The sequence below is a fragment of the Mastomys coucha genome, unplaced genomic scaffold (genome assembly GCF_008632895.1).
Source record: "Mastomys coucha isolate ucsf_1 unplaced genomic scaffold, UCSF_Mcou_1 pScaffold15, whole genome shotgun sequence".
Taxonomy (NCBI): Eukaryota; Metazoa; Chordata; class Mammalia; order Rodentia; family Muridae; genus Mastomys; species Mastomys coucha.
Window position 1 is genome coordinate 45,631,596 of NW_022196897.1, and position 8,512 is coordinate 45,640,107.

At 45.5% G+C, this 8,512-nt stretch overlaps 1 protein-coding gene and 2 long non-coding RNA genes across 3 annotated transcripts in view; 2 read left to right on the plus strand and 1 right to left on the minus strand.

The window, feature by feature from the left end:
• The window catches only part of Upp2 (uridine phosphorylase 2), a 211,099-nt gene that overhangs the window by 113,616 nt on the left and 88,971 nt on the right, over positions 1-8,512 (plus strand). The gene's annotated exons all lie outside the window — the stretch shown is intronic.
• LOC116090197 lies at positions 3,363-4,128 on the minus strand. Its single transcript, XR_004118605.1, has 2 exons — positions 4,051-4,128; positions 3,363-3,575 (listed from the first exon to the last, which is right to left on the minus strand). It is a non-coding gene; the product is annotated as an uncharacterized LOC116090197 (long non-coding RNA).
• Positions 4,345-8,512, plus strand: part of LOC116090198 — a 10,815-nt gene continuing 6,647 nt past the window's right edge. The window contains exon 1 of the long non-coding RNA XR_004118606.1: positions 4,345-4,962. This is a non-coding gene — a long non-coding RNA (uncharacterized LOC116090198). The remainder of the gene's footprint in view (positions 4,963-8,512) is intronic.

Here is an 8,512-nt window from a genome sequence, read left to right on the forward strand (position 1 = left end):
TGAATATGGTTGGCCCAGGGAGTGGCACTATTAGAAGGTGTAGCCTTGTTGGAATAGGTATGTCACTGTGGGTGTGAGCTTTAAGACCCTCATCCTAGATGCCTGGAAGTCAGTATTCCACTAGCAGCCTTCAGATGAAGATGTAGAACTCTCAGCTCCACCTGCACCATATCGGCCTGGATGCTGCCATGTTACCACCTTGATGATAATGGACTGAACCTCTGACCCTGTAAGCCAGCCCCAATTAAATGTTGTCCTTTAAAGAGTTTGCTTGGTCATGAAGTCTAGTCACAGTAGTAAAACCCTAACTTAGACATTGACCATGCTACAGTGAGTGTAGCAACACAAAATGGACTTGTTTTCTTTTTTTTCCCTTTGTTTCTTATTTCCAACTTTCTTCTTTTTTGGGGAGAGGTGAGGGAGGTGCACCTCGGGCACCACATATCCAGTACAGACTGACAAATGACTTCGTCTTGTGAGTAGAAAGATGGGCATATTATAAGTATATTGGGAAGAACTGAAACTGTGGGGCACATGTGGAGCAAGTGGACTGTGCCACCAGACAGAAGAACTGGTAAGGTTGAAGCAGGTTCAAGACCCCGGGGAATCTCAGAACTGAGAGCAGTAGGAATAGAACCAGATCCCTGCCAAGGTCTACCCATCCTGAAACACATAACCATGACATCTCACTGAAAGGACTATAACAACTGGTCATGTAACATAAAAAACTGGAGTTCTCCTTGTTAATGAGGTATCTAGATAGGCTTCGAGTATTTAGCCAATGAGCTTCCCCTCCTGAGCATTCCTTCCTGTAAAAGGTATTCAGTCCCTGGTTCACCCTGAGTAAGACAAATGCATTTACATCTGCTATCAAATTAAGCAGTTTGGATAACCAAGGACTGTCTCTTTCCTCAAGGATCACCATGATGGGGGAGGGGGAGACTTTGTAAAGAACCACGCCTAAGTCTTCCTTTAAACTCCCCCTTAGGAACCAAACCACATTCCTCTCTCATCCTGGGTTAGCTATATCCTCCCTGTCTGGCTCTTAGGGGGAGCTCAGACTAGCACCCCCATACTCAGCTCCCCAAGGTCCCCCATGTCATCTGGGGAAACAGGAGATTGAGAACCACAGTATCCATCCTGGATCTCACTGTTTCTGACATAGAAAAACACAGGCTGGTATCCCTACCACGAACTGTGTTCTGCCTCCTCTGAGAGGCTTGCTGGCTGCTCTCCCACACCTCAGCAGTGATGAGGCAGACATGCAGTCCAACAGGCACGTGGATATTTAAAAATTGTATTAAGAAAGCTAGACCTGAGAATATAACAGACACCCCAAAATGGGATATGTGACTCCTCTCCTGGATCCCAGAAAGTGACAGACTCCTAGTACTGCCATGCCAGAGCCCCATACCAACATGATGTATCAAGCACCAAGGGTTGCCTGATTCAGTCCAGTCCCTTCCTATCTGTCTGTCTGTCTGTCTGTCTATCTATCTATCTATCTATTGTGTGTGTATGTGTATGCTCTGTGATATGAGAGTTAATATTAGTAATTTAGATTGGAATAAGGAACTTGTATTGTTACCTCTGCTTCATTGCCAGGATTTATGACAAATTAGTCATTGAAACCTTTAACTGTGTGAATTTATTGTTATTCAATAAATTGTGACATTGTGGACAGACACAAACATGCCTTTCTATATTTCTGACATATTGTACTCATAGCATGGCCACTGTGATAAAGAGGCAATGAAATTAAGGGTCAAACAAAATCATTCTGGGTATGGTGGCACACTGAGGTATTCATAAGGAAAAGGCAGGCAGATCTGCGAGTCTGGAAAAATAAAATTAGTCTAGAAAACATTCTTAATTAAACTTTGTTATGTAATGCATTATTTAAATATCAATTAATAAATTAAATACTCTGAGCATATATTTTCTACACTTCTTACAGCTTATATGCTAAGTTGATCAAAACTTCACTTTGTATCTATTGATGGGGAATCATTCATATTCAAGAATTTTAGTCCATCTATGTTACTACAGCAGAATACCAAAGGCTAGTCACTTACAAAGAGATAGAGTTTGGCTCTTCTATTTTTGGAGACTCAGAAGTCCGAGCTGTGTATGTCAGTGTTTGGTTGTCCAGGAAAGGCCTAGTTTCAGGGCCTGCAGTTTCTTGAATGCTGTGTCCTCCAGAGCATATGAGCACTAGCTCCTTGTAAGGAGAGGTTCTGATGCAAAGGTCTTGTTCCCCAATTGGTTCTTGATTTGTTAGTAAAGAAGGCCGGGAGCCAATTGCTGGAAAGTACAGGTGGGACTTCTGGGTGCGAGGGGTGGGGGTAGTGGGGGAGAGGGGGCAAGAAGACATGAGGAAGAACAGAGGAGCTTTCTGCCATGCCTTGGAACAAGAAGAATGAAGCAATCATGTAAGATCTCTCTTGCCAAGAGATCTTTCTTGGCAAGTAGAGGCTGTGGCCTCCACTACAGGCAAGTGGCCAAGGGTGTTTGCCAGGGGCTAGGTGGGACTAGCCACTAAGTTTAGGGCAGGCAGAGAAATGGAGATAATAAGTAAGGTTACACTTTTCCAGGCAGGAGATACATCTACTCTCAACAATTGTGCAGAGAAGGCAAATTGTAAAGTAACAAGCTGTGTGTGTTTTACCGTGGATTTAAGGAAGCCACGTGGGAGATGGTAGTAGGTCACCCTCCCCCACTCTAGCAAAGGCAGGTAAACAAAAGGGAAACCGGGTGTTGGGAGGTGCCTAGTAGCTCTACACAACAGGTCCTCAACTGCAAGAAGGACCAAAAAGACAAATATTTTCCATCAAGTTATTTCACCAGGGTATCCATTCCCACAGATGCAATGGCAGAGCTCTCTGGAGTCCATATCTTGCATCAAGCATGAAATTTTGACATTAACTTTTATAGAGACAAAATACCCAAACCAAGATGCCAAGAATATGTTGTTATTATTCTATAGGATTGGGCTTATCCAGGCAGGTTCCTGGAGTGAAGGAATTCTCCTGAATTCCTATCTGAACATACAAGTCAATCAGGATTCCAGACATTAGAGAAGGCTGAGAACCCTCGTGTATGAGGATTGTCTTATTGCAAATCCAGGTATGGTCTCATATGAATATTCCTCATATATGGAAAGAGAGACAAGTATGAGCAGATCTAAGGTCTTCACAATAAGATGTCCTTATGGCAATAATGGATCAATTATTATATTTGTCTCCATGAAGCCTTCAGCAGAGGCCCGGGATTTGGTCTTGCCTGGGGTTGACTCGAGGTGTTCTAGAAGGATGTTTTAGGCACTTTTCCATTGTTATGTCAAATATTATGACCAAAAGTAACCTGGGGAGAAAGGGTTTATTTCATTTTACAACTTGTAGTCCATCATCTAGAGAAGTTAAAGCAGAAATTCAAGGTGGGAACTGGAGGCAGGAACTGATGCAGAGGCCATGAAAGAGTTCTGCTTACTGGCTTGCTCCTCATGTCTTGTTCAACCTGTCTTCTCATAGCAACATCAGGCCAGGGTGGCTCCAGTGACAGTGAGCTGGGACCTCCTACATCAATTGATAATTAAGAAAATGCATTACAGACTTGTTTACAGGCAAGTTTATGAAGCATTTTCTCAATTGAGAGTTCTTCTTCCCAAACGACTCTAACTTGTGTCAAATTGACAATAAATTAGCCAGGGAAAAGTACTTATTAAAAACATTTTTAAAAAACATTAGCAATCTGGACAGAAGGCTGTGTTGGTCTCTCAGGAACTCCACCACTCCTGAGGTAGATAACAACACCTGTGTGCTAACCAGCCCCACACCTTTACAGGAGGTCTCCAGCCTTCGGAAGGAGTTCATTGAGTTTCCTTGCAAAGATGACTGTCTTCTATCTATCAATACTAAAGTAAAAAGATGGTAAAATCATAAAATGAAATAAATGATACAGAAAAAATGTGATTTTACTCATAAATAAAAGGAAATAAAAGGTCAGTATAGTCTAGAGGGATGGGGATCCCACTTTCTTAGACTTACTTACAAGGGAAACCAGGCCACCCCCCTGCCTTAGCTGTAGACAACTGGTTTATAGATTTGGGAGTTAGAAGTTGAGAGAGGGATCGGCTCATTTGGCTACAGCAGAGCTTCTCAACCTGTGGGTCTTGACCCTTTATAAGGTCACAGATTGGATTATTATGATGCATAACAGTAGCAAAGTTGCAACTATGAAGTAACAATGAAAATGGTTTTATGGTTGGGGGATCACCACAACATGAGGAAGTATGTTTAAGAGTCATAGCATTAGGAAGGTTGAGACCCATTGGGCTACAGAAAAAGCTTCAGGAATCAAAGGAGACTGGCCTCCAGTGACAGGCATTTCAAGACCAGTGGAGGGATACAGGGAAGAGACATCTCTTCTTGGTAGCTTTCCTCTTCTCCATGAGGACTCTGACCTCTTAGTTTGTCCATGAAAACAAAGACCAAAAACCTCAGAGATGATGAGGCCCTAGGAGCAGGCCAGAGATGTGGGAAGCAGCCAGGGTGTCTGGAGTGCCTTGGCTGAGTGAGCTCTTTCCAAAAGAGGTCCTGCAGAGGCATGCAGAGCTGACTCAAGGCTGTGGCTTTGACACACTTAGTCCTTCAATTTGGCTTATGATCTTTCTGATAGATACTATTTTAAACTGACTGATCGTCTACATGGGCTCTTATTTGTAGATGTTGCTCAAATCCCAGCTACATCAGCCAAAGATGACACCTACCGGCACACATTCTTGCAGTTCATTTTGTGTGCAGTTCTGGAACTCTCTACGTAAACCAGGCTGGCTTTCAATTCACAGAGATCCACCTGCCTCCTGCTTCTACCTCTCAAGTGCTGGAGTTAAAGGTGTGTGCCGCCATGCTTGGCTCTACCAGCACTTCTTAAGAATGACAGTGGAAGCCACATGGTGTCCAGGTAAGCACTTCTGTCTGGCAAGGTGCCCATATGGAAACTATGATAGTGCGGGACAGGCAGAGCTAGAAGCTGCTAGAGAAAGGAACAAACAAAATACAGTCATCCAGCCCTGGAGCTGGCAGGGATGACGTGATGGGGATGTTTATGGAAGGTCTGAGTGAGCAACACTCAGGAAGCTCATCTGGGAGTCCTTGCCAGCTTACCCAGCTGTGGCTTTGATACTAATCAGCACATGACAAAGCACTGACCTTTGGCAGTCCTACCCCCAGAAGAAAAGAGGCATAAGACTGGATCATTTTGTTGTCTTCATTTGTGTGTGTGTGGGGTGGGGAGCGTGCGTGTGCCCAAGTGTGATGGTGTGAGTGTGGAGGTTCTCTCCTTCCACTATGTAGGCTCCAGGAATGAACCTCAGGGAGTGCGGCTTGATGGTAGATGCCTTTCCCCACCGAGCCATCTCTCTGGCTTTGTTCTTACTGTGACGTTTCATGGTAGTGGGGATCAAGTCTAGAGCCTTGAGCAGTCTAGCAAATGCCCCAGCACTAAGCTGTATCACTTGCCCTACATTGACTTCCTTAAACTTAGAGTTCCGTGGCTGATGAAAATGCTTCCTTTCAAAGAAAGGATGTAAAAAAATATAAGCTACAGTTTAAGGAACTACATGGCACCGAACAGAGGAGGTACTGAGAGCAATCCTTACAGAAGGGAAGTTTCATCAGAAGGTGGGACACAGCAGGAACCATACAGGGATGATACAAGTGTGGCAGACTTCGTAACTTACAGGCTGAAGATGGAGCTGTGAGATCCCTGGGACACCGGACTATGCTAGGATGTGCATGCCTAGGAAGACACAAGACTATATGTAGAAGTGGTTTATGGACTACATGAAAACAGGGTTGGGATTCCTTGATGGCTAGGTTGGTAGAGAAAATTCCCATCCAGTTTTGAGTTACTGATAGCAGTGCCCTTTGTACTGGACAGACAACACACATTGCTTTATGAAGAGCCACAGAGAGACCCCAAGTTAGAGCAGAGGGTGAGTACACTGTAGTAGTTTCCTGACATTTCTCATTGCTTCAAGCTCCTGTCCTCAGAGGCTTCTAAGAGAAATAGCACATTCTTTTTGGTATTTTCTACTATCAGCCTTTCATTCCTAGAGCCCACAAAGCCTGCTGCGTAATTACCTCCAGCAAGCCACAGGTCATTTAGGACAGCAAGGGGAGGCAGCATCTGGTGAGTAGAACTTAAATTTCACTGCTCTCCATAAAGTAGGGCCTGAAGCATTGTGGAGAAGGAAAGGGTGCCCAGGGATGGGGGGTGGGCTGTGAGACTGGTATTTCTTGCCTGGAGTGAAAGTGCTCACCATCCAAAGGTGGCCTGACCTGTATGGAGGAGTATAGCTTATCCATTCCAACCAGGCCTTCTCTTCTCATCCTTGGCCACAGTGGGGACAAGTCAGTTCTGGCCTCTGCAGCTGCTTCCCCCCAGAGCACTCGCCTTTCTCCTAACCTAAGCAGGGCTTCCTGGGAGGGTAGTTGGGATGAGACACAACCCTTTGATGTGACTCCCAACGGGATGGGTAGTATAGATGCTGAACTACACATTCAGTATATGAGTCTTCAATGAGCAGCCCAATGGTCACACAGCACTTCTTTTCTAAAATCAGGGAGAGGAAGAGAGAAATCTGGGTGTAGGCTGTCTGGCAGATATTCCCCACGAAGGGCAATTTCTTGGTTAAGATGGCAGCAATAGTAGACTCACTCCATATAAAAGCAGACAGCTTCCCTGTATATACAGTATCCTCTAAGAGGACAGAGAAGTGGCCTTTCTGAAGTTAGCTTCCTCATGAGCCTGTTCAAGGGATTAAAAAGCCACTACTAGTGTGAATTCACCGGATGTTAGCATAAATCTCACCCTGAGGTTCTCTTTCAAAATTCGGTTTCTCCAGGATCCAATCAATTCCATCTCTTGCTTTATCCCAACCTGTTAATAGCAGCTCACTGCCCTGAAAGCAGGAAGAGCTACAGAAGGCAGCCAGAGGCAGCCAATGATTTAAGTAGAAAAGGCAGAGAATATAAGGGCTACCTTTCCTTCCTCCAGGACTTGCCCCAAGCCAACCTAGACCCTGTCATGCAGCAGTTCCTGGCCCTAGCGATGGGGATAAGCTTAAGATGCTGGAATGGATGCTTTTCAAGTCTATACTCGCATTATGCCTTTATGAAGGTAGGAAAAAATACAACAGAGAAATGCAGAAGCTTGAGCGGGCTCTCCGATTCCAGTCTTCAGCACAGAGCTGCTCTGCCTGGCGTGCCCGCCTGCACACTGAATTTCTCTGTCTTTGAACTTGGCCAGGAATGCAAGTCTGTTCCCCATGGAGAAGGGGTCTGTGTGATGGGCAGGCAGTCCAGCACAGAAGTCAGTGTCCTCTCCATCAACCTCAAGGGACAGCCTGGCTTCCTTCAGCTCAGCTGCTTTCAAGAGAGAAGGAAAGTGTCCAGCAGGGGTCAGCACATTCAAAGAAGCCTGGCCGCAAGAGCCTGTGTGTCCTTCCCAAACCAGCCTTGTGTAAACCCCCCGGGGCCTGAGAGTCTGGAGCAGCCTTGAGTGGCAAGGTTCCCAAAGAACAGATAGGGAAGCTGAACTTAAAAGTCCTCTTCTTCCCAGAGAAAACTAGAGATTTCTCATGAGCCTAATGCTTCTAAACCCAGTTGAAAAGTTCGGATGAGAGTTGGGACACCTGATAGTGGCTCGCATCTGCTCCTGTGCCGCAGAGCACTCTCCAGTTCTGCCTTTCTTTAAGGAAAAGCTTGCTCAAACCAGTCTTAGGATTTTCCCTCCACCTGATGGACTTCTCAAACTTCGGCCACTGGGGAGAGCCCTGCACTGTTCGGTTCCTCCTGGGAAACTCCATTCTGCACAGAGGCAGTCTCCCACCAGTTAACATTGTGCACAGTGGAAGCCTTGGGGTCGACAGGGCTCTGACAGGGGCCCCTCTGCTGGCCCTGTATTGATGGGTAATCAGGAACACGTGATGGGAAGATATGGAGAAAGGCTGTTTGCCTAGCGATGTCTCTGTCTGATCAACATTTATCAGAAGACTGCTATTTGCAGAGGCAGCACATAGAATATACATAGAGATAAAGTAAAATTAAAGGCCTGGGTTTAGGGAGATTAAGACCTTCATGTCGCTCTGATTTTTGTTGACCAGCATCCAAGCCTTCTCTACTGTGCTGGTTCCAATCAGAGGATTCTTTCCCAGTTCATAGGCTCATGATGGGTCATCCCTCAGACATCAGTGGGCACGGGTTATGATCTGGATGACCCATTGGAGGCTACCTGGACAAAAGCAGGGGTGTTGCTCTTGTCTCTCTGCCTCTCTTGCCTCTTCCTTGCCTCTTGCCCCCTCTATCCCCATTCCCTTCCCCCTCTCTCCATGTGGCCATGGCTGGCACCTTCTTCTCTACTCTCTCCTTCTCTCTGACTTTCTCTGCCTCTACTACTCTTTTAACTCCTCTCCTCATGCCCTAAATAAACTCTATTCTATACTAAAAAA